We start from the raw sequence: 27,757 nt of genomic DNA on the forward strand, positions 1-27,757 counted from the left end.
CATGAGATTTTAATTAAATAAAATGACAGTGAATGAATAGGAAATATGCTTTCAAGAGAATAATTTCTTCGTAAGTGCTCAAAGATTGCATGGTGTTATTCCCCATGAACTTTAGTTATGATTAGTCCAGGTCTTATGATAATGAAATGCAAATTGCTGAGGTATTTGATAATGCCTGAAAGTAGCAAAAATGGGCTTTGGGTGTTATTACAGTCCTGCGTATCACTGCTCAAACACATATGCTTATATTGAACTTGAGCAAAGTTTTAATTGCAAGATAACTTTAATTCTCATGAATGCATTCACATTTTCAAATGTATCCAGACTACAACAACAAAACTTTTACAGTACTTTTTACCATACAAATAAACTTTTTCAACTGCAAAATGTATATTTTGTTTAAAAATCAACGAAAATTAAAAAGAAAACTAAAAATGTACTCAGAGCTGCACTCATAATATGACAATGAAATCGTAACATCAAAAAAGAAATATTTGTGCGTTCACTCATTAAGAAGTTATTGATCAGACAATACAAAATCAGCTGGTGTTGGTATTGATGCAGATAAGCCTGCACTTTTAGCTAAACTAGTGCAAAAGCTGGATGGTTCATGAGTGACAGATTTTTAGTGCACTAATGGTATCAGCTTTTAAACTTGTATCTGTATGTTGAAACGCATTATTATTATTATTATTCAGCATATGTAAGATGCGCGATATCACTGTCACCCACCATTACGTTATTCCAGAGACTTATACTGGACTTTTTCTGCACTTGCATTGATTTGTTTTTACTGTTGACATTGAAAATAATTTGACATGGAAATAGTTTGTTTGACATGGAAATAGAAAATTTTCACATTCTTTTGACAGTGAATTGGCGAGAAAACATGCCAGCTGTCTAAGCTTTCAGACACACCTTATAAACACTTCAAAACAAAAGACATGCCATAATTAACATGATTTGAAAACATGATTTTGAAATGTGAACAAATGCCTAACATGGCATGAGGGTTAAAAACCTTTGACAACCTTCTAAAAGTACTTTAATGATTAAGACGTAAACACAGAATTATTCAAGAGTAAGAAATGCTATTACTTTTTACTTGACAGCGTAGCATTTGAACCAATCAGACAGATTTTTCATTTTGCATTAGATTAAGTATCACAGACCCCTGACCTAATACACAAACTGCCAGTATGTCTGTGAATGACCCCAGGCCCCGATTACCATGGTAACCAGGACACCTCTGCCAGATCAGATAAACTTTATGACCTAAAAGTATGTAGAGAGAATCTCCTTCCCACTAATTCTCTCTAAAACAGACACAAACTGCAATGGGAAATTGCTCCTTTCATTATCTCCTAGACAACTTGTCCATGGATTTCCTATAATGCATATGCCCAGGTCATTGTGTATGTTGTTATTGTTCTTATGTAACTGTCTTTGGTATTGTGTTATCTTTTATGTTTGTTTCTGATAGAACACTAGTTAATATCACCTCATTTATGCCGTGTTTGGTCTTGAATGACTCGTTTTTACATGATCTAACTGAGAGTTTATAAGTGCTCTAAGAATCTTTACTACTTGACTATCAACGTCCAATCCAGTGCATATGCAAATTACTATGCTTAGAGACAAAGAGCCATAAAAATCTCCAAAAGTTGGCTTAACCCAAAAGAGGTCACAGATTTTAAAAGGCCTCACTCCAATGCCCCACCTCAGTTATCTTTTTTTTGGTCTCTTCCACATCTCACTACTTCTCACCTTCTGAAACGGCACCCCGGCTACTGCTGTTCTGTGGGACAAGGAAAAGATGTGAATTTGCGCCAGGTCTTGCAGCCTTGACTTTCCATTCAACCAAAGATCCTCGGATCTCAGCAGATCTCTCTTTTCAACTTCTTTTGTGCATACATTGTGCATACAGTTTATGGTTCTGCCTTGCAATTTACGAAATTGTAAATTGATAACATTAAGTGAAGAGTTCTCACTTTAAATCAGGTCACAGAAAATGGGAAGTGTTAGTAATTAGGTGCTTTAAACCAACCTTTATTGAACATTAATTTCATTCACATATAGTGTTAAATGTTAAAATGTTTACAAATACATTTTACAATATTTTATGATGATTTTATTATAGTGCATACCAAATTGCTGCGTGTTTATACATATCTACTATGCAGACTATTCAACAAGCTATGACATAATATACAGTGTAACACCTATGATAACATGCTTGTATGTGCTACAGTGCTATAGTCACAAGTTCTACTGAACGCTACATAACTTGTAACCCCAGTTGCATTTAGAAAACGCACTCCAGGACAGGAAAAAGGTGGGCCAGATATTCAAGGCTTACTAATGACTCCTGATTGCGCATTCTGCCTGGTACAATTAACAAGGAGAATATGTTCTTCAAGCATGAATAACACACACACATACTGCACTTCACTGCAAATAATTTTAGGCTCAATCTCACTCTACAATCCGAAAGGTGCTAAGTAATCATGAGAAGCAACGCATTGAGCTATGGAGGTGGCTAATTACATGTTTCTTTCACCAATCAGGGTTAACGTAAACTTATGCAGGGAAGCCTAAGAATGCCACTTACTGAGTTTACAAGCCTCTATTACACGGTCGTACTTAGAAATGCTGTAATATTAGCTGTAGTTCATACCTAATTAAATCCAATCAAAGCTACATAAAATCCACACAGAGTTTTGGTTCAGCACAGAGAATTACCAACAAGAGCACTTGTATCCTTTTCTCTTTATACACAGCTTTTTCTCTCCTGTAGGTTGGAGTGTTAGTCTTCAGGCTGTAAAAAGCATGTGTGGTTTTGTATCTGTGTGCAAGAAGTCTGCGCCCAAGGCAATGAGCTGCCCAGACTGTAACCTCCACACAGCTGCAGCAGGACTGATAATGTCCAAACTGGTCCATCCAATGTCTCTGTAGGCCCATGAACACATCCAGCACCTGAGGCCAAACTAAGAGTTCTGTCATGTCCTACACTGAGCTGTCTCTCAAAGTACTGCTGAATCACACCAATGCAGGCCCCGATGGCTGTGCTCACCAGACTGATGTGAAACATGCACCGGTACAATCGTTTTTTAATTAGAAATTATATCTACACATCCCCAGCCTCTTCTGACAAGCACGTTTCTCTAGACCCCCGTGTTCTGAAACATGCCTAGTCATTTTGGTAGCGTGACACAAGTGATATGAGATATTGGGTACACTGAGCATTTTTCTGCCACATTATGATAAGTAGAACGAACATTCTGTGGTTGCATTATAAATATCTTGCTATATAATACGGTGATTCATGTGAATCAACAATGATCAATGATCATTATGACAACTAGCAGACCATGACATTACTTCCATGTTAGTAGAAATCAAGTTACCTCATTTAAAATGTAATTGGTAGTGTCACTATTTCAATTACTTTAATGCAAATTAACGAGTTACATTTGATTACTTTTATAAATGTAAATTTCAGATTTTTAAATTTTTGAACATTTAATCATTAACACTGATTACTGTCAGACTTTTAAAATCCTTCATCATTTGAATTAAGATTATAATCATTTTATTGTAACGCACAGCAACCACAAAATCAGTGTCGCATTGTGGTTTAGGAAAGGAGCACTCAACGAGAAAATACCTTTAACAGTTTTAATCTTCCACTAATGAGCTAAACAAGAACACTGCAAGCAGGCACACTGACTATTACCACATGTAGTAAAGACAAGAACAGATGATTAAACAGAAGCAAACTAGAACTTATATACACACTGGAAATTGCTAAATAAACTAGACACACCTGAACACAATAAGACAATTAACAGCAAGTAAAAAAAATCCAAATATGTTACACCTCTATTTTAGTAATCATTCTAAAGTTAAACACAGATTTAAAAATAATATACCGAGATATAGCTTAGCATTTGATACTGTTTTGAAATCAAATCTTTGCATATAGCTATGGCAGGAAACGCTGTCATCTAATGCCTTTCACTAAAACAGTTAATTCAAGTAACTGTAATTAAATTACTTTTTTTGACTAACTGTAACAGATTACAGTTACCACATACTCTCCAACACGCTCTATCAAGAGCTTTTTGTTCATATTAAAAATGTTTTAGGTGATTTCAGCCATTTTTTCAGCTTTAAACACACTCTTTCTGCAAACCTCACTTTTCAAAAACAATCCACCGTCAGCAAATCCAAAGGCATTTCTATTTTTCTGTTTACAGGGCCATGTTAAAGAAAAAAAATATCACAGAAATTCACACCAATTTCAGCCAATATCACGAATATCTGCCAAGTGGTAGGGACATTTTTGTGCATTATTCAAAACAAAAATGCTTACAGCACCTTACAGCAGTTCCCATATTGTACAACTTTTTGGAGTTTTGTTTCAGAACTGACCATAGCCCTGGTTAAAATCTATAAAACGGGTGGACTGGACAGAATCGATCACCAAAAATGCTGGAGTTTGCTTTCTTCTTATCAGAAACAGTTCAATAAAGTATTGTCTTTTAATTAGTTTTTATTGTCTGTTGCTAAAGGTGCATCTAAAGTCTTATTTCTTCTCACGACTTATATACAATCATGTGTAACTGTGTATGCATTGCTGTGATTAATTGTATCTGAAATAATAACATAGCTGTAAAAAATAGCTGAAACTGAAATGTATAATACTAAATAATACATGACTAATAGGTAAGTTTGTCTTTAGTATACATGTTAGATTTGATTCACCTCATAGTAGCAATCATTACTATGATCGTAGTCAGATCGTCCATGCTAGGAGTGAGCGTGTAATGTTTCAGGTCAGTCAATCTAATTATGTGTGTAGTTAATTAAAGGTAACCTTTTCAACATGTGTCTGTGTTGTTGTTGCTCAGTAATGTCGTGGATGGAGGGTGGTGTTTGGGTGATAACTAAAAGCAAGTAGATCGGACGTCATACTTTTACAGCAGTCTCAGCAGCTCGTGAAAATCACAGCTACATTATGCAGGGTATGTGCAGTTTACTGTGGATTGAGCATTTTGAGACTTATATGGTAGTTACATAGCCCCTAGACCTCACTTATCATAAAAAAGGTAATTTCAGATTTGACAATATGGGACCTTTAAACAATTGCACATAATAAAGGAATTATCTTTATATTGTACTTTCTATTTGGAATGCAGCACATTAGGCATTAGACAGCTGTACTGCCCACACAAGCATTGAAGATTATTTTAAAAGCTGCTGAAAATGTCAAGTTGATGGTTTAGAAAGCATGCTTAAACAGCTACTAGATCTCTGTGGTTATAATCAAACTAAAATATTCATGTAAACAGTGATTGAGGTGATGTCAAAACAAGAGTCAACGCAGAGAACATAAATCAGAACTAAAATAAGATGTAAATATTATACAGTACAAGATGCAAAATTATATTAATCATAGACATCTCCAGGAAACACATTAATAAAAATATTTTTTCCTGATCCTGATGTTTACCATAAAAAAGATTTGTACATCTGATCTCAAAAATAACACTTCTGCCAAACTTAATGTATGGAGAACTTAATATCAGACATCAAGAACAATATTATGATGTAAAATACTAGCCACTTTATTTACCAGACCTTCCACTGGTACTACATAATAGGAAAATATGTCATTTCGAGGGGGATGTTTTGGATTAATTATTACATGAATTAAAATATATGTGTACATACACATACAATAAATATGCACACATACAATGTGTACATACGGTCCAAAAAAGAAACGCTGGGTTAAATACGGACAAGCAGTTTGTCCATATTTTTCCCAGCACTAAGTCGCATTTAACCCAACATTTTTGCATCACCAAAAACTGCTAAGAATCTGATGCACATGAATATTTTTAAATGTGAAAAGCTGGAGAATCAACTCCCATCACATGAGATGAAAGAAAAGAATGAAAGAGATCAAGAGACACAGAGTTTGTCCGCTTGCGTTTCTGAGCCAGCTGACCGTGCTAATTAAAGAACTTAATGTATTTTCACATATCTCTCACACATATAACACAATGTTCTGAGTGCATGTCAACACTTTGTGTGAACTTAACATCAACAGCCAACATGCAAACAAAACAAGTAGTGTGTAAACTTATATAACAGTCACCCAGCTTCTCCACGAAAGTTACTAATGACAAGATTTTCCAAGGGTTTGGAAAATGGTCTTGCTTTGCGGCTATAGAAAATTGTCATTTAGAGATATGCCTATATTCCATATTCGTAAAGGTCGCATTTACAGTATGTTATGCTGAAAAAGAGGCTCAGTAGCCCTGAACTCATCATAAGAACTTTTTTTTATAATTGATTACTTTTTTATGATAAGCCAGAGAATTAGTTGTCTAATTTAAAGCAGATTAATTGGTTTTGCTCTCTGCTGCAACATACAGGCAAAGCAAAAAACTTTATTAAACTGGGAATTTAACACCATCAGCTAGTCTGCTTTATTAGTGTGCTCTCTGCAACAAGGGAGGACACTGTTACATTTGTCTACAGAGTGCAGACGTATGTAAATTAATAAATAAAATATCTAGGAGCAGCATTTTGCCTGTAGCTGCAGGAATCTTGAAATGCTAGTTGATGGTAATGTGGCAGATGGTAATGTGGTAAAGTAATAGTTATACAGGTATAGCCATTTAATTATATATATATATATATATATATATATATATACCATATATATATATATACCATATATATATATACCATATATATATATACACACATATATGCACACACACACACACACACATACACACATATACTATATATAAAGCTAAGGCAGTTTTGCAGTAATATACCTGCAGCTCAACAAAGAATATCAACTTGCATGTACATTCATAGACATTTATAGATATTTTCCTGCTCTATATTCTACTCACCACACTCATTTAAAGTGATTTGTTTCCTAGTTACTGCAAGTATTATTGGAATAATGTTATACTCCCCTCCCACTTCTTCTAAGGGGCGGCCGTGGCCTAATAGTTAGAGAGTCAGACTTGGTTGGGGAAGTGAATTACCAGCATACTCTCCCCTTTCAATAACATGAATGAAATGAGACCCTTGAGAAAAGCACCGAACCCTCAAATGCTCCCAGGGTGCTGCAGCATCAGCTGCCCATTGCTCTGGGAGTGTGTGTGTGTGTGTGTGTGTGTGTGTGTGTGTGTGTCTGTTCACTACTCACTGCTGTTTGTGTGCACTTGGATGGCTTAAATTGAGAGCTCAAATTCTAAATATGGGCCACACGTCCTTTCGTTTCGTTTCCTTTTCCTTCTACTGTCTGTCTGCACATTATTCTCCTGATTTGCTAGTAGTCAATGTAAATAAAATGTAAAAAAAATTAAAAATAGAAACATTTGACAACCACAATTAAATTATCTTTAAACTAAATTTAAATACATCTTAATTTATGGATATTTACACAGAACTATAATAGGATTGTTTTCCTACATGCATAAAGTTTTCCATCTTTAATTGAAAACAGTATCATGCAGACAACCCCTTAGAAGACAAGCTGCTTGCAGAGTTCAGCTTCATCCGGTCCAAACACACCTGCCTGGATGTTTCTAGTAACCTGGAAGACATTGATTAGCTTGCTCTGATTTGTTTTATTGAGGGTAGTGCTTAACTCTGCAGGATATAGTTTTTCAATCTTACAGGATTCTGTTTTACACCACTAAGAGTAACTTCATTGCTAACATTTTACATCTAAGCTGTCAGTCAGTGATTGTAGAATATACGTTTTCATGCATGCTGAAAACAGTGACAGCAGTAAGTTAAAATAGGTTGTTACAATAAGCTAACCAGCAGTTAAACAACTGTTACATTATTATCCTATCCTCTGTGGGTCAGTGGTCAGCACACGCAATTTGCACTTCATTTCTCATCTTTTATCCAAGCACTCTCCATTCCAGCAAACTAAAATGCAACCAAATATGAAGTCATTACTGATATACAACACATCAAAAGACAAGCATTGCCATGTATTATTCAGAAATGTCTGATAAGCAGTATTCGAAATTGAAAGCTTTCACACACAGTGAACACAAATACACACAGTGTATTAATAAAGTGATTACCCTCTGAGATGGGCAAGCAATATTCCAAGTTGAAGAGTTTGGTTCAGTTAAAGGACATTTAACAAACAAAGTGATTTGCTGAATTGTTAAATTAAATTTTGAATTCGTAAGCACTGATGTAAAAAAGAATTTAAAGTTATCTAGCCACAATAAAAAAGAAAAGACATTGTTTTCACTATTAATTATTTGTAATATATGAAACGATTCATATTCACGGTTGATGTAATGAATTGGATTTAATGAATGAAACCTGTACCTTCCACAGAATAAATTGCACAGAAAAGGCGAGCAAAGAGCATGTACATTTTCAAAAAACAATTAAGCACTTGTACTCGTGTGTGAATGGTTATAATGTGCAACACGGAAAAAGAGTCACTTCCACATTTGTCCATGTGTGTTGCCATAGTATTCAAAGGCGGACACTTGTGTCATTAATAGGCAACGATGACCAGGGATGGTTCATTATTTAAATACTGAATTTCTATGAATTTACAAAACCTAGAGAACTTTTGAGACAAGGTAAGCACACAACTGCATGAAATATATAACACTGTGCAAGTGGTTTTTGGATATTTTATTACAAAAATCTTACATATTGTGCCTTTAAGTATTCGACTTGCACTAAATATAGGCTCAGAGAAGCACTTGAAGGAGAATTATTATTCCCCTTTATACAATAGGTCTCTGGAGTCTCCAGAATGTGTTAAATTTCAGCACGAAATGCACCACAGATCATTAATTATATCATTTTGAAAATGCCTATTTTGAATGGAAGCAGTAAAGGCAGAATATCTGTGCCTGTCTTTTTAAATGCAAATGAGCTGCTACTTCCCGCATCCTTTTCCAGCATAGACCTGCACCATTACAGCTCATACCCGCTAAAAACAACTGTTTTGTTAAAACTTCTGATATACCTTCTGATGCACACATCTGAAGGACATGGACAGAAAGTGGCTTTCAAAGGCATGTAGTAAACTAAGTTCTCATTCACACACAAGTTTACATTAAAATCACACAAATTAACAGCTAGTTAATTATGTCTGTGGCGGTTAAATAATCAATAAATCCACTGCTCTCTTGTCTCCCCAGAGGCTCTCTTATCACGTTCTGCTCATACTTTCTCCATGGCATTTGAACTGGTACAAAGTTGTCTATTACGTAACCAAAATGACGGCAACTTGGGTGGAAGCTCACAGATTAAGGGGTGGTTAATGAGATCCCTATGCAACATCACAAGGGAAGTGAGATCAGACACGTTTTCAGAGGCTTGCAGAAAAAGGCTTACTAAAACAAAATTACTGGGTTAATCTTTTTCACGTTTCCTTGTTCGGTAGATGCAATTTTTTCACTTAAAAACTGGAAAATTTAGATGTTCATGACATGTCACCTTTAAAAGCATTTAAATGAAAAACTAAAACAAACAATAAACCAAAAACCATCAAAGACCAGAATGACCAGCAAACAGGCAACCGTTATATTCAACAAGGAACTAAACAAATGCTAGGGGTACACAGGGGGCTAACAAGCTTAACAAAATAACAAAACACACTAATCAAGGAGAACCGAAGAACAAATGGACTACAAACTGACTGTAAACACAGAGAGATGGGAAGTGGCCTAAAAGTCTAAGACAATGCACAGAGAGCATGTGACAAAAACAAGTTGATTTGTCGAGTTGATTTGTGAAGCCAAAAAAACTCAAAATTGAAAAAAAAGCATTTCTCTTGAGCATAACAGATAAATATTGTCACCTTATAGATGAAGACTCCTGTAAAATATATATATATATATATAAATAGTATGCCAAATAAAAACGTAAAACTATGGTATTGCTACGCAAAAATTTACTTTGGCATGCATATGATATGCACATGTTTGGCGTTCATGTAATACATTTTTCGACTACATATGATACACATTTACCCGACAATCCTAAGCCTACCCACTGCATATCATATGCATGAGAGAGTCAATTTCTGCATATAAACTGTACACCAAATCAAACCATAAACATGTGCACTTTCATGAGATTGGATGGTGTATAAAACATGTGATTCACAGCTATCCACATTCTCGTAAAGTAGCCTTGTTGACAAATTTAGGTGAGTAAGAGCACAGTGATATAATTCTTTTAGTGCTCTGTAGTTGGCAGCATCACTTTAGACAAAATAAACTGCTGCAGAAAAAGCTAGGTTACACGCAAAATGTATTGTGTAATTGCAACCCTCGCTACTAATGTAGTGGAGTAAATAGTAAAGATGCTTATTCAAAAATGTAGTGAAAAGATCCTGTAATTAATTGCATTTATACCTCTGTGGCCATTTTATTGTGTTCAGGTATTTTTTGGTTATGGAGTGTAGATGTGAAAAGCCATGTAAAGACTCTTCAGTAATCTACTTTTATATTATACTAAATACGCATGTTCAAAACAACATGAAGGGTGAATGAAAGCAACTTTCATTTTGGGGTCAACGTTTCCTTTAGAGATGCTGGCTAAAGTTTTTGAGATCCCCTACCAGCACTGTGCCCTTGAACATGGAACATAACCCTTAGGATGCTCCCTGCAGCGAACGGACTATAAGCAGCTGCTAAATGTTGAACTACCAAGGGCGCATGCAAAATTTTTAGTTGAAAAACTAATTTCAGATAACCAATGAAATGAAAATTTCACTCACCTGTTTAATAGCATGCAGCAGCTTACCATAGCAGAAGACAATGACCAGGAAGGGGGCAATCAGGCAAAAAATAAAGAGGCAAATGATGTAAGAGATGTTATTGGCTGTCTTGGTTGTCCAGTCTACAGAGCAGGTGGTCCCAGGGCCTTCTGGGCCATAGCGGCTCAACCAAATAGAGGGGCAGAGTCCAGATTAAAGAGTAGACCCAGGACATTACCACCCCACCGGCAACCTTCCTATAGTTGGTGGCATCCGCCTCTGTGGAGCCCATCATTGTACAGTAGCGTTCGTATGATAGAACGGCCAGAGAGATAAGTGAAACAATGCCTGCAGAAAAGATAAAGACATTTTTCAATAATGTTACAATATGATTTAGGTTTAAATAGTTAAACGTGTCATTCCATTATAGTAAACCCTCTATCCTTCATTCAGAAGGGCAGAACTCATGTCCTACTATTACTTCAAGACTGGTACTGACTGGTAAAAAGCAGCTCAGATGTCCATGAGAACGTTTTGAAGTTCAGTTGAGTTTCCTGATAAGAAAGTCTTTGATTCTTTATTCATACTCTTTATTTGTTGTGCAGTTTTAGGTGCATGTGATCCACAAGCCAGCTCCTAAAGCTGAAGTGTATAATTTATGTACTATTCACCTTGTATCCTGTCTCCCATTTACTCTACTAACAGCAGAAGGTCTCGGTAGCACCACAGAGGCAAAATGTTTATGTGAAGGAAGTAAATTCAAATGTTTGAGATTCATTTTATTATTACTCTTACTGAATTTCTATTATCAGTGAAGTGGATAGAAGTAGTGTGTAATTTGAACCTTCAAGCCTGGGACTGACCTGTCAAAAGACTTGGGATTAGCTAAAATTCCATCTTGTGCCATTTTTTCCATTTTCCTTCATTAATCAGATTAATGGACAAGAATGTGTACATGACTAATGCATTGTACTTTGAAATCAGATTATGTAAATCTTAAATCTTTTTATTAGGTAAACTAAACCCTTTAGGTTTCTCTAGAGGTTAGGCTCTAGAGCGTTTATTTGATTTGGAGCAACACACAGTTACGTATACATTTTAATTAGCAAAGATCCTGCAATTGATGAAGTAATCAAGGTAAATCCCTGTGTGTACATCTGTTAGTGTTGAATACTTTAATTTCCAGGTCTGTCAACCCAGACCTGAGATACTTTGATGTCTTTATAACAATTAAATCTCCGTGGCTTGTTCATTATTTTTCAGCATCAAGTTCCCCACAATATCACCATTACTTCTTGTGAGTATTAGGGGAGGACAACATTCTAACCTGAGGACACTGAGTTCAGCTGACTTTGTGATGGTTTGATAAGGAGGCCATATGACATAAACTGAAGTACCCGGTTCAAGGGCATGACCGCAATGAAGCTCACTCGAAATATAATCCGTCTACAGCCCGATTGCTGATCCATTAACTAAGCCACTACACCATGCTGTATATACCAAATACCCCAGTTTTGAGATTCTAGTAAAAACATCTTGGTCTTGAGTCTCTAGATGCACTTATCAGATGGCCATTTGAGATGGCCATCTGATAAGTGCATAAAAAAAAATTCTAAGTTACGTTATAATCAATGAATTTTTCTATGCTGCACAATGAATCTCCTACATGATGGTGACACTTTGTTTGAGATGATTCGTGTTGAATACGACACATGAACAAAAGCTCTAGCAATTCTAGTATTGAATGGATTTTAACTTAAACGTCCTTGATCGGTTGTTTGCTCCAAAACATAACAGATACAGCTACATTGCTTAATGCTTAACAAAAAACACATTGAAATAAAACCAGATAATGAAATAATCTCCAAATCTCAAATGCAAAGGATAGTTTGCCAAATCTGCAATGAAATGCCATACAGTTTGAACTGACAGTGCTATAAGAACCTGGTCTGATACACTCAGCCTTTCAACTTGTTGCATTATTTGTTCTTCTTTGAAATATAAAAAAATGATATGAACAATATGCATACCATGAAAGACCAAAACAACATTGGTCCGCAATGAAAATGGGGATTAAAAATTTGAGAAGCGATTTCAGGCTAGAAGAGACGGACACCAGCGCCGTAAGTCTATTATACCTATTGCTGTGTGTTGTTCAAATTATTTCTTGCTGTGTGGAGAGAATATTTGCGTTTCCCTACTTATTTGTAGTGTGTAGTTTAGTTGTGCTGTACTTTAAGTGGTTGTAAATTGTTTGCCTCCGGGCTATTAAGAGCACTTAAGTGTGAAGGCGTTAGTTTCGTTTTTCCTGAGCGACCTCCTGATTGGCTACTGCCTGGGCAAATTAGAACTAGCTTTTCGCGACTGTAACTATTTAAACTGCGCGCTCTCTGTCAAAGCGAGAGAAGCGATTTCAGGCTAGAAGAGACGGACACCAGCGCGTAAGTCTATTATACCTATTGCTGTGTGTTGTTCAAATTATTTCTTGCTGTGTGGAGAGAATATTTGCGTTTCCCTACTTATTTGTAGTGTGTAGTTTAGTTGTGCTGTACTTTAAGTGGTTGTAAATTGTTTGCCTCCGGGCTATTAAGAGCACTTAAGTGTGAAGGCGTTAGTTTCGTTTTTCCTGAGCGACCTCCTGATTGGCTACTGCCTGGGCAAATTAGAACTAGCTTTTCGCTGTTTCCACTGCATACACTTTGTATTTATTTGTTGAGTGTGCGCTGGCGCGGCGTCCAGCGAAAGCGTCCAGTGCTCGCGTTCAGACTCCTCGTGTGAAGACTACGAGAGTAAAGACATACGACTTTTACTGAGCAACGCACTTAAGTACATTTTCCTTCATTCTCTTACACATCTTCACTTCCTCTTTCTACCTCTATCATGTGTCTCCAACTCATTCCGGTTGTCTCTCGTCCTCGCCCTAACAACACACGCAGAGCGACAATGCACTCCTACTAACCTACGCTCTGTCCCTACATCCTCTACTACACCCCTATCTTTCTCTGTTGGTCTCTGGAATTGCCAGTCAGCGGTCAACAAAGCTGACTTCATTTCTGCTTTTTCTTTACATTCTTCACTCCACATTCTGGGATTGACGGAGACCTGGATTCGTCCAGAAGACTCAGCAACCCCAGCAGCTCTAGCCAACAATCACTCTTTCTCACACACACCTCGTCAGGTTGGCCGGGTGGTGGCACTGGTCTGCTCATCCCAAACAATTGGAAATATTCAACCAACTCACTTGTATGTCATTACATCTCTTTTGAATTTCATGCTATCACAGTTACTACTCCGACAAAATTCCACATAGTGGTAATCTACCGCCCCTGGACATATTCTAGACACCTTCCTAGAGGAGCTGGATGGATTATTGTCATCTTTTTACAGACGAAGGCACTCCACTCCTACTCTTCGGGGACTTCAACATTCATCTTGACAAACCTTACGCTACGCACTTCCATTCCCTTCTAGCTTCATTTGACCTCAAACGCCTCATCACGACAAGCACCCACAAATCAGGCAACCAGCTTGATTTAATTTACACACGCAGTTGTACTGCAGACACCATTTCAGTACAACCGCTTCACGTCTCTGACCATTTCCTTCTTACATTTCAACTGCATTTTCCTATCTCTGTGCAACCAACCCCTATACCGGTTACTTTCCGACGTAACCTTCGTTCCCTTTCTCCCTCCCATCTCTCCTCTGCTGTGTCCTCCTCCCTTCCCTCACCTACCCATTTCTCTTCTTTGGATGTGAATACAGCTACAGATACCTTGTTCAGTGCTCTAACCTCCTGTCTAGACGACATCTGCCCTCTCTCCTCCAGGCCAGCACGGACTGCCACCTCTAGCCCCTGGTTGTCTGATGTTCTCCGTGAGCATCGGGTCAAACTCAGGGCAGCGGAGAGAAAGTGGCGCAAATCTAAAGATCTGACAGACCTGAGCAGGTATCAGACTTTGCTTTCTTCCTTCTCTGCCGAAATCCGCACTGCCAAATCATCATATTTCCAAAACAAGATCAACAACACTTCAGACACACGTAAGCTCTTCAGATCATTTAACTCCCTGCTCTATCCCCCACCACCACCTCCACCACCTCAATATCACCTGACGATTTTGCCACATTTTTTACAAACAAAACAAAAGCGATCAGCAGCCAGTTCTCAGCCCCCAACGCACAACCCTCAACCAACCGCATCGACTACCGATTCCTCCACTTTCTCCTTCTGCTCCCTCACTGAGACAGAAGTATCCAAACTTCTCCTCTCCAGCCATCCAACAACATGTCCGCTAGACCCCATACCCTCTCATCTCCTGCAAGCAATCTCCCCCACTGTCTTGCCGGCACTCACGCACATCATCAACACATCTCTCCTCACAGGTACCTTTCCCACAGCATTTAAGCAGGCTCAGGTAACCCCACTGCTCAAAAAAGCCCACTTTAAACACTTCTCTTATTGATAACTACAGGCCAGTCTCTCTTCTTCCATTCATAGCGAAAACACTTGAAAGAGTGGTTTTCAACCAGGTATCACTGTTTCTTTCGAAAAACAACAAACTGGACCATAACCAATCAGGTTTCAGGTGCGGCCATTCAACTGAGACTGCGCTGCTCTCAGTCACGGAAGCCCTGCGGACTGCAAGAGCTCAATCCAAATCATCAGTTCTCATTCTGCTGGATCTATCCGCTGCTTTTGACACTGTGAATCATCAGATCCTGCTGTCTACCCTCTCATCACTGGGCATCTCTGGGATCCCACTTCGTTGGTTCGAATCCTATCTCACTGGTAGGTTTTTTAGGGTGGCCTGGGGAGGAGATGTATCCACAGCACATCAACTGGTCACTGGGGTTCCTCAGGGATCGGTTCTTGGTCCCCTCCTCTTCTCCATTTACACTACATCACTAGGCCCCATCATACAGGCTCACGGCTTCTCCTACCACTGCTACGCCGATGACACACAGCTCTACCTCTCTTTTCATCCAGACGATCCAACGGTAGCTACTCGGATCTCGGGTTGCCTGGCGGACATCTCGACATGGATGCAAGAGTACCATCTACAGCTCAACCTGACAAAGACTGAGCTGCTTGTATTCCCTGCCACTCCAACTACACAGCATGACTTCACCATCCAGCTAGGTTCTTCGTCAATTACCCCATCATCCTCAGTCAGAAATCTTGGTGTAATCCTCGATGACCAACTTACCTTCAAAGATCACATTGCAAAGACTGCTCGATCCTGCAGGTTTGCACTACACAACATCAGAAAGATCAGGCCCTTTCTAACAGAGAAAGCTGCACAGCTACTTGTCCAGGCCCTTGTCATTTCTAGACTGGACTACTGCAATGCTCTTCTGGCTGGACTTCCATCGAACACAATAAAACCTCTACAAATGATTCAGAATGCAGCGGCACGGCTGGTATTCAATGAGCCCAAGAGAACCCATGTTACACCTCTCTTTATCTCCTTACATTGGCTACCGATTGCAGCTCGCATCAAGTTCAAGGCACTGATGCTTGCATATAGAACAACCACAGACTCGGCACCGGTCTACTTCCACTCACTATTACAAATCTACACACCCTCTAGAAGTCTGAGATCTGCTAGCGGCGGCGCCTCATGGTACCATCTCAAAGAGGCTCAAAATCACTCTCCAGAACTTTCTCGCTCTCTGTTCCTGGCTGGTGGAACGATCTTCCCGCATATCCGAATGCTGGATCTCTGTCAATCTTTAAGAAACTGCTGAAAACTCACATCTTTCAGCAATACCTGACCTCATCATAAAAAAAAAAAAAAAAAAAAAAAAAAAAAAAAAAAAACTCTCACTCTCACTGTCTCTGTCTCTGTCTCTCTTCTTATCCCCTTGTTTATTCCTTCCCTTCTGGCATGTACTAATTTGAACACTCCCTGTGACTGGGTGTTATAAGCACTTACACTGTCTGTTTGTCTCTCTAAAAAAATGAATCGCTGTTGTACTCTCAATTGTAAGTCGCTTTGGATAAAAGCGTCTGCAAAATGACTAAATGTAAATGTAAATGTAAATGATTGGTATACATGTATAATGTATTACTTTTTATATTAATCAAAATAAAATTTAATTTGTCACGTAATTATACATATTGTGCAATATGCAGTGAAATGTGCAGGTGTTAAAAAATGCTGTAAACAAAGAATGCTTTCAAAAATGGAAGTTTTAAACCTTTTTTTAAATAAATGAACTAAATGCAGTGAAAGAACTAATTAGAAATCTAAATCAAATCAATATTTGGTGTGACGACCCTTTGCCTTCATAATAGCAGCAGTTCTTCTACACTTGCACACAGTTTTTGAAGGAACTCAGCTGGTAGGTTGTTTTAAACATCTTGGAGAACTAACCACAGATCTTCTGTACTTCTTGTTCTTCTTTACGCTGAAGATAGTTATTAATAACTTCGGCTGTGGGTTTAGGGTCGTTTTCCTGGTGCAGAATAAATTTGGGGCCAATCATACACTTACCTAATCGTATTGCATGATGGATAAGTATCTGCCTGTATTTCTCAGCATTGAGAACACCATTAATCCTGACCAAATCTCCAACTCCATTTGTGGAAATGCAGCCCCAAACAGTCAAGGAACCTCCACCGTGCTTCACTGTTTCCTGCAGACATTGATTATTGTACCACTCTCCAGCCCTTCAACGAATAAACTACCTTTTACTACAGCCAAATATTTCAAATTTTGACTCATCAGTCCAGAGCACCTGCTGCCATTTTTGTGCACCCCAGTTCCTAAGTTTTCGTGCATATTTGTGTCACTTGGCCTTGTTCCCATGTCAGAGTTATGGCTTCTTGGCTGCAACTCTTCCATGAAGACCAGACTTCTCCGGACAGTAGATGGGTGTGCCTGGGTCCCACTGGTTTCTGCCAGTTCTTAGCTGATGGCACTGCTGAACATCTTCCGATTTCGAAGGGTAATAAGCTTGATGTGTCTTTCATCTGCTGCACTAAGGTTTCTTGACCGACCACTGCGTCTAATTTTCTCAACATTGCCAATTTTGTGCTTCTTCAAAAGAGCTTGAACAGCACATCGTAAAATCCAAGTCTGCTTTGAAACCTCTGTCTGGGAGACCTTGTCTGGGAGACCTTGTTGATGCAGTATAACTACCTTGTGTCTTGTTGTTGTGTGTTCATTCTTAACATGACATGAAACTGTCTTTCACAACCTCACCTTGGAAGCAGAGTTTGGCTGTTCCTCACCCAGTTTTAAGCCTCCTACATAGCTGTTTCTGTTTCAGTTCATGACTGGGTTTCAACCTACGTGTGACACTGATTATCATTAACACTTGTTTGGTATAACTGGTTGATCATACATCCAACTATAATCCTACAAAATCCTTTGTGCAAGTATACCTATAAGAATTGATGTTGGTTTAAAGGCAAAAGATTATTTAGATTTTTCTTTTGTTCGCTCACTTTGCATTTTGTAAACTGACAAAAATAAACAATCATTATTTATATTTCTGAAAGCATTCTTTGTTTACAGCATTTTTTTCATTTTTGCACAGTACTGTATATGTATATGTACATATAGGTGACATAGAGGCCATTGAATAAAGTGGCAATATGCATATGTACATCCTTTTGTTGATGTATAGATGTGCTTAATGTACATTACATAGTTTATGTAGTTTACCATTGTAATATTTATCATGCTCAGCAACCTCGGTATTATTAATCATATTAATAACACATTTGAAAGACATTAATTTAATTTCTTCTAAGTTAAGGAGAGATGTAACTTTAATTTCGATGCACTACATGGTCAGACTTTTTAAAGTGCTCCTCTGGGATCAATGCTCAAGAACACAGTGCTGCAGTATGAAATGACTTTTTGATTAGTTTCTTCAAATTGAATCCAGATGAAACCAACAATCATAAACATTTTATGAGACAAGAAGCCATTTTTTTTTTTTGTTTTTGCTTATTCTAATGATAAATTGTCCACATAACACATTAATAGGATATAGTAAGTATCTGAAAAATTGCATAAGATCTCAAGCCATACTGAGGTGGATTCAAAATCTAATATTCTGGCTATGTTAAGCTGCCAAGAGGTGATTTTCCCAAAAACAAAGCAATCAAATGTGATTTGTCTTGCTCTGCAGCATTCACTGGCAGCCTTGTGATGCCAAAAAAGAAAAACATTCTTTGCTCAGAAGAGACTTACCGGAGAATATAACTATACTGATCCTTCTCTAGACATACTGTAAAACAAAGAGGTTTCAAAACAATCTGAGGTTCGAGCATGGTTAGGGCATCTGATCTGATCAAATGCAAAAAATAAAAATAAATATATACACATATAAACACAGAACAAATACTACTTATACATCCAAGAGGTATTTTTTTCCCTGCAATGTGCAAATGTTTTACTTTAACACAAATTCTTCAACAAGAAACAGCTTGGGACATTTAAAAATGACTCCTTTGAGATACAATAACTTTATACATGGTGCACTTTTAAATGTAAAACGCAGGATGTTTTCATTTACAGATGTGTTACACACTGCATGAAAGGTCATTTTCAAAAATCCATAATAGGGGGACTTTAAGTCTGAAACATGACATGAGAAATCAAACACACACTTTTGGCAACATTTAACATCGCAAATACTAAATGGATTGATAGTAATGGATTTTATGTATGTGACTGCATGCTGATGACATTTTTATTACAGTTTACTAGTGTTCCTGACTGAACAACAGATCCTTTTTAGCAAATAAGGAGTTACATCTTCAACATCAATGTTATTATCTTCACTGTTCTATGCCCTTCTAATGTAACAAATGTTAATGAATGCTGAAAAACACAGTGGTGACTGTTGTGATTCAAAGTGATGAATGATTCTAAGATACTATGCCGTTCTAAAAAGAAAAGAAAAAACTGAAAATGCATTTATCTATAACAACCTCGCTTTCCAACCAAAAAGGTATTTTTGAATCACTAAGCTCACAGACGTGCTAATAGTTATCAAACCCAAAGGCTGAAGTGAGCCTGACATGCTATGTTCTGCTGAGAGGTCAGTGTGCTTGTCTCAGATTTGGTCACATAGACAAAGAAAGGATAAGAGAAGATTTTAACCAATGATCTTGATTTCTTTGTTTGGCATTGTGCTTTTTCTAGCATTTTCTTTTTCCTTACATTTCTGTCTTCATCAGACTCAAGTCCTTAATGGCATCTCCTCTGTCTCAGCTAATAGTCCATGTACACATTAATAACTGTCCAATATTTTATTTGTAATGATATCTACTAAAATATACAGTCACTGAAACAGTAATCAAAATTTGTGACAAAACTGCATTTTATTTCCTGTAAGTTTTGAAGTCGTGCATCAATAAAACAACAATATAAGTAATATAAGTCAATCTGCTAGACAAATGACATCAATCAAACATTGTGAGAGGAATGAAATCTTTGAATTATGAAAAACATCAAATGCTTCATGTCTCATTTCAGTTAATTTGTGATAAAGGTAGGCAAGCACAAAAAAAAACAGGAAAGCTGCTATCCAAGTGGTGTTTCATCACTGAGCTATTGACTGAGAATCACATCAGTTGAAGGTACTAAATTTACTTGGGCATAAGATTTGCTGCCTCCAGCAAGAACCTTCAGACTCATCTGCAGTTATAAGCTGCAATTCTGTCTGTGTACTGATGTGGACTCTGTCTGTTTGTAATGGATGTAAGAAGATATTCAAAACTGCATTTCTATGAAATTCTTTAAAACACTAAGAGCTTTTCACTTTTTGGACTATATTAAAGCTGTGACATTTAGATTCTTTAATTCGAAAAATGAAATGGCGGTATACACATTTATTGATTATCATTTTTTTGTTTACATATTACAAAAAATTTCGACTAATTCAACACCAATGAGTGTTACAAGTTTTGCAGAAAACAGTTTGTATTATATTTATGCACGTTTTCTAAAGTGTATGAAACTAGCATTTTTAAGAGTGACACTTGTCTTTTAAACTAGTTTGAAAGGCTTCTCGTCTGTGGTTAATCTAAACTTGCAACTGAATACTTTAGCTACTGATTAACAGTTTTTGAACGATTGATTCCAGTTGAGGTCTTTACTGAATGAAAAAAACGTAACATCTGACGAACTGAACAACATAGCTTACAGTAGATGCAGCAAGGCAGTTCATTCTCCAAAACACTCACCTAACAACGAGTTGGCAAAGCCGTACCACACACATCCAGTCTCGCCGATGAGCCATCGCCCTTGAGTGCTCGCCGCGAAGCTGAACGGCGTTCCCAGCACGCAAACCAGGAGATCACTCAAGCAGATATTCACCAGCAAAAAGTTGATGGGAGACCGCAGAATCTTGTAGCGGCAGAAGAGCACGAGGACCAGAAGGTTGTTGAGGAATCCGAAAGTGCCGATGAAGCCCAAGGTCACCGCTACGAGCAGGTGGCCGGTGGGACTGAGGTTGCGATAGGAGGAGGACGCCTCCAAATGTTCCTCCACTGCACTGAGGCACAGCGCGCTGTTCGCCCTCCTGCAACTGATCGCGCTCGAGTTGGACGCAATCATCGCAATCCGTTCTGAGCGCACATTGAGCAAAAGTCACTGCATTGTTTTCTGGGGGAGAGCAAAACATTTAATGTGCTGTGGCGTTTTGACAACAGACTGCGATCCATAAAGAGGATAGTTATTTGAAGAAGATTTTAAGTGTTGGATGAGACGCACGGCGATTTTTTTTTTTTTTTTTTTGCAATTGCTGAACTTTGTTGCTTCGGTTCATCGGTTCAAAAGTGGGAATAAAGTTTGGCGTCCCTTTGCTCCACCGTGTGGCGATTACAATCGTCATGTGCCGTGGAACTGTAGTCTACCGTTTTGATGTTAGTGTACCTCCTTCTCATCTGACGTCTAAGTCCGTCTGCTCTCCTGAGGATTAGTGGGCGCAACATCCAGGTTAAGAGGACAAAAACCTCCGCAGCGCAGACGCTCCTTCCCGGTTCTGTCGCACGACACATCGCACGATTAACGTGTCAGATCATTGATCACACGTTTTAGCGCTGTCCATGGTGCTCAGTATTTATGTAGCGTAAGCGTCGACCTGTTTAGAGAAGTTAAAAAAAGAGAGCTTAAAAACCATCGGTCCCTAATTGTCCACGACGATAATTAAATAATCCTGTGAATTTCTCATCTGATAAAATTGCTTTAAAAAAAAAAAAACATAAATCGTTTCAATCGAGCTCGTCAGCATGAATATATCAGCCTGTTGAACAGTCTATGCATTATAGGCTGTTAGGATTACTTTGTAGTCTAGAGAAGAGTTTGCACATAATCGTCACATTCCGTTTCAACCACTGTGATTTTCTGGGTTCCTTAAAATTATATTTATTTCTCACTCTGGATATCACAGAAATTTATGTAGGGCTGTCAGTTCGCATTGAATAAACGGATGCGCGTGCACAATACTTACTGGAGAAGGGGTGGGGTGCCCTCTGTATTGATCTGAAGAAAAGAGCCGGTTTAAATGCGTCCTAGGACAGTGCTGGGGGCTTTGTTTGATTTTAAAGTGATTTTAAATTTTTTTTTTAAATGTTAATTAAATAAACGTTAATCTAAGTGTTTCACAATGCAAAATTCAACAGTCGGTATACATGGACTATGAAGTGTAATTCATTATTTGTCTGTATCTCATTGATTGTGTTGTATATTTAATTCATTAATGCTCCTTCTCTGGTTCTTTGGCTAGTAAAACATTTATTTGGTAAAAGTAAGGTTTTTGTGAAGCTCAGAAATTGCCGAATCACTTAATCTTATCAAGGTCTAGAGGTGTCCTTCTTTTCCAATGAATTTGGAGTGTTTTTTTTTCTTTGTGAGATCTAATTAGTTTTACTGTCTGCAAGCCATGGCAAAGAGCCACTCACGACGCTCGTGCCCTCTGTTATCATCCCATATAGAACAAACATTTCTCAATGTACACCTCATAAAATAAGTTCACGCTTAGTTAAAGGGATTTTCAGTCAAATTGAAAATGCTGTACTTTTTTTTTTTTTTTTTGCAACTTTTTATATGCACAAGAGGGAAAAGTGCTCTATTGTTTGGCTTGTTAAACCCCATTTCATGCTATAATCTTCTAGTTCAATTGGATGGAAAATAAGAGCGGTTATACAAATCTGCAACTGCAGAAATCTGTTCTATACTGTGGTTAATTGGACCAATGTTCTATTTTACTCAGGGAGCAATTCAATTTAAAAATGTGGATATAGTGTCTGAATGAATAATGCTGTAGCCAACAGTGAACAAGGAAGTTTAGGATCATGTCTCTGACAACTGCAGGAGCTGCACCCGAGAGCATTAATCTAGTGAATAACCTGCAGAACAGCAGATGCAAATTGTGCAAAAGTACATTACATGCAAGTAGACTATAACAAATATACTTTTCACACACACACAAATAATTATTAAGTGAAAAATCCAATAGTGCACCGTCAACATTACTGAAGGGCACCTTCAACTTTGAATGACATCGACTATTCAAGTCCGCAATTAATAATATAAATAAAATTAGTCTGTTGCTAAACATCAAAATCCTGAATGCCTCAATTAATGCACCCATCTACTAAGCATACAGAACGAATGCACTGGTGTTAAAGTATCTACAGAATTACAAATTCTATGTATGTTGTTCTAAAATCATATTTGTGCTTTTTCGCTCATCGGAAGCAGCATGAGGGTCCTTACTGATCATCCTTAGAGGAAATGCTGTTATGCTTCAAATCTTACATTTTAGTCGTAAAGCCAGACTGTTTACCTTCAAGTCAACAACATCTCTCAGTTTGAAGGATACATGATGTCGAATGCTAGAGGCTGAGACAGATATAGAGTGGTTCACATTGTGTGGGCTGCATGGAATGTGAAGAGTAATAATTTATCCATTCAAAGAGGCCACTGCGGTGAGCATCTTGTCATGCAATAAAATCCTACATTACCTGATGCTAATAAAGACCCAACCCCTGTTGTGAGCAGGCTAGCATGCGGTGCATTCATAAATAGGGTGACCAAATAAATCGAATAAAAAATGAAATAAAAATTCTCTTATCTTGGTCATATATGGCTTTATTATATTAATCGTGAGATTAAGAGTTTTTCAAAGCATGAGATAAATACGATAAATAATTATTGTAACCTTAATTGAAATGGGATAGACTGAAAAGCAGCAGTCCAAACAAATTAAATTTTGAATGCACATTCTGTACAAAAGATTAAAAATAAAGTCTTATGGGTTTAGGAGAATATAGCGATAAATAAATGAATGATAATCTTTATACCTATTATGCAATGATAGCGATATAATAAGGGGGATGAACCGTAAAATGTAAGAGTTTGAGAGCCATTTATCTTATTGTTTCTGCGTTAGAGTACTGCAATGTGTGGAAATAGCTTGTGTAGTTCAACTAATTAAACAGTCACAGAACGTGCTCTGCGGAAATGGGCCACTTCAGTTCAACTGTGCTCTTTTGTTCCCTGATCTATGTCAGTCAATTTATTTTCAAATTGTATGTGATTGGTGTTTCCAAGTATGTGTATGTACTACGCAATGATATTGTGTGCAATGAGTATAATAACAAGACCTTTTTTTACTTTTATTAATGGCTCCACAGTAAAATCTTGACTAGCCTATAAGATCTGATCCTGTCACAGGACAGAAGAGAGAATCGGGCACATTGTCAAGACAAAACTGGCAGTGTATTTCATAAATGGAGGTGGAGCACACAACATTAACACCTTCATGCTGAGTCTCACCAACCTTCTCACCTCTCTCTCATAGGAGCCAGCATATCCTATACTCCTGACAACGACCTTGAGTTGCCCACCCTTGTGACTAAATTTAATGTGCTACTAGCAGGGTACACAAACCAACTGCTAATATTTCATGCTTCTCACACACCTGTGCATTAAAGGTTAAAAGTTGTCCGTTTTTATGTGTGTGTTTGTTTGTCTATTAAACAGATGGCCAGAACGTTCTCACGCTAATTTTAAATCACCATCAGAGATTCAGAAATAATTAAATCCAAAGGAGGTTTTCTTTGTTTGTTTGTTTGTTACAGGTTTTGCAGAAAGGTTTTGCAGCCATCACTAACTCTACTACATTTATACAAATATGCAAAATGAACATTTGCTGCATGCTTGATGTTACTGAGCCTGTCCTGTCCTGTCCTCTAAGCAAAAAGCACCTTGTTATGATCTATTTTTAAGTTTTAAATTTAAGCGCTCTCAAACAGGCGTAAAATAATGGATGTCATGAAATGATGCATGACTCTCATTACCGATCAAAATGTGTGTTTATTTAAATGCAATGTGTGGACTTTACACCGATCTCATGGTATTTGATCCATTTTTTTCTTAAAGAAATAGTTTTACCTTACAGAAATAGTGCAAAATCCTATAGTGCATATACATTTTATATAAAAAATGCTTTATCTGGGATCGAACCCATGATCATATGGCACATGATTACATATAATCATATATAACACAATCTGCTACCAACTGATTCACATGTAACCTGACACACAACGCAGATAAACGAGTACAAAGCATTAATATGAAAATGTTACATTGCCAATAGGTTTAAGACCTATACGAGAGTATTGGTTGAAGGACAGGTTGGAGCATTACTTATCATCAAAGAAACCATTGTCAAGATGACACATCATCAGAATCTTGATAACTACAGTACAGCGTGAAGAATTTATGGGTTGTCAATAATGATTGGTGTTGAGTCAGCCTGTCATTCTGAGGCCAAGATCTCATTTTGCAAACATGACAGACTTGATAATGGCTAGTGTACCAAGTGGTCTGCTGCACTTACTGAGCTCGCTATGATTCGTGAAGTACCACAACAGGCATCTAATTATTTCTCTGTTTTCAGTAAACTGCACATGGAACCAATACAGAGATATTGAAAAGAGATTGCACTGGTTGACAAAAACAAATTAGTGGGAGTCAGCACTTTGAAATATAACTCACACTGATTTTTAATGGAGGCTTGAGTTTTTAGAGCTATGTAGTCACAGTGTATGGGGTAAAACATTACAAAGTCATGAACTAAAATTTGTATGTCAGATGAAGGAAACAATATGTGCAGTGTTATGGGGACATTCAGTCCATGACTGAGAAAGAAACACTGATCTATCAAAAAGTCAACAAAAGTAAGCTATTTCCTGTGAATTTTCCTAAAAGTAAAAACCTGAGATCTTATTTAAAATACATTTTATATTGTGGCACGTGATGTCTGAGGAGTAACATTATGAATGAAGGGGTGTGGTTAGCTATGTATTAAGATCAATGGTAGGAATGAGAATGGTAGGTGTTTGTTTCTGGCCAGCAGAAATAGACTGATACTTGTTTGTTTGAGGGCGGTTCGCAGATGGATCTCTTCGGATCCAGGAGATGGGTCTGACTCGATTTGAGATTAAGTGTTTTAAAATGTGGTTTGTTTTAGCGAGAATAAAGGCATTTCTCAGTTCTACGAAACCTACGGCTCATAGGCGAGAGATTTGTAAATGCCGTTTTGGATTCCTTACAAGGTTAGGAGTTTGTTTGACGTTTTTTATGTTTTAATAGATGATGGTTGTCTAACTATAAATAATAAAGTTGTTGTATTATGTGTGTCAGCTCTACAGAGCCCATTTGTTGCTCTTGGTTTACTTTGAGTTTATTTTTTTGGTTTGTTTGGTTTTGGTTTTGTTAGTCCGCCCGGGTATTTAAACTGGTAATTGGGCCAAATTAATTTGGAACGGCCCTTTGGGCAGACTAGTTTTTCTTTTTTTGTATTTTGTTTGTTTCTCCCATTGCTTATTCCAAGGAGGACACTATATGTCTAATGCTGATGCAGAGTTGAGCTAGATTTGAAGTGGTATTTACGGTTGATGAATTGTGTAAATCACAAGGTCTTCTTTCCTATTATAAATTCATTTGTATGGGTTTTGTGTAATTTTTTGTGTTTGGCATGGTTTATGCTCAGCTCTTGCTGGATAAACTTATGTGTAAAGTCTCCCCTTGTGATTTTAAAACCATTGTGAAGATATCAATAAATCTTGGATTTATACACGAACCTGATTCAGTGCTGTTTATCTGAAGGTGACCTCTGTTACTATATTATGTTACTCTGCCATTACGTTTCAATTGCAATTGTAAATAAAACTGCAATCATACCTCTCCTCCTCTTCCTTTGCATGACCTGACATGAGAATGATCATCATGGTATGTATAAATATATGTTTATATACATAGTTTTAAGTCATTGTCATGAGATTTTGTTACTCTTCATATAAATAATGTTGTGCACAAAATTGTTATTATGATTATTGTGGTATGTCTAAATAGTTTAATTTTGTTCATCAAACAAATTTCATCAAACAAATTGCTGTGACCATTTAAAGGGAAATGTATATTTTCACTTTAACAAATGGGGCATCGTCTCTGCAGTTTTGCTGAGCTGGGTTGTGCCGTTTGACACAAGTGAGCATCTAAAGACTGTGATTGAATTTTAACTCCATCTTGCTTGTCATTATAGGTAAGCTTTACACTACATCCTCATCCCTCTTCCAAGGAAATGCGTGTCATGTTCATCAGAGAATAGTCAATAAAATGACATGCCTGAACACAGCAGTACTCAGATACTTGGTTACTAAGACTTTTGTTGGCAAAACACATACTGTGTCTGAGGGAACAGCAGAAGACCATGAGCATAATTACATTCAAAAGACCATTAAAAAATAATAAATAGTTGTTTCAACTCGAAATATTTGAAAATACTTGCAATTTTTAAGTTACTAAATGTTAATTTAAGTGACAACTGGAATATTCTAGATGACTAAACTAAGCATTTTTAGGCAGCAGGATAACAAGTTATTTCAATTGAAATACAGTGTTTTTACAGTGCAGTATGTGTTCTTTCTCT

The 27,757-nt window shown here is 37.4% G+C and overlaps 1 pseudogene; it reads right to left on the reverse strand.

Moving 5' to 3' along the window:
• Positions 1-10,832: 10,832 nt before the first annotated feature.
• LOC122324353 lies at positions 10,833-21,520 on the reverse strand (annotated as a pseudogene).
• Between the last annotated feature and the right edge of the window lie 6,237 nt (positions 21,521-27,757).

The sequence above is a fragment of the Puntigrus tetrazona genome, chromosome 2 (assembly GCF_018831695.1).
Source record: "Puntigrus tetrazona isolate hp1 chromosome 2, ASM1883169v1, whole genome shotgun sequence".
Lineage (NCBI taxonomy): Eukaryota > Metazoa > Chordata > Actinopteri > Cypriniformes > Cyprinidae > Puntigrus > Puntigrus tetrazona.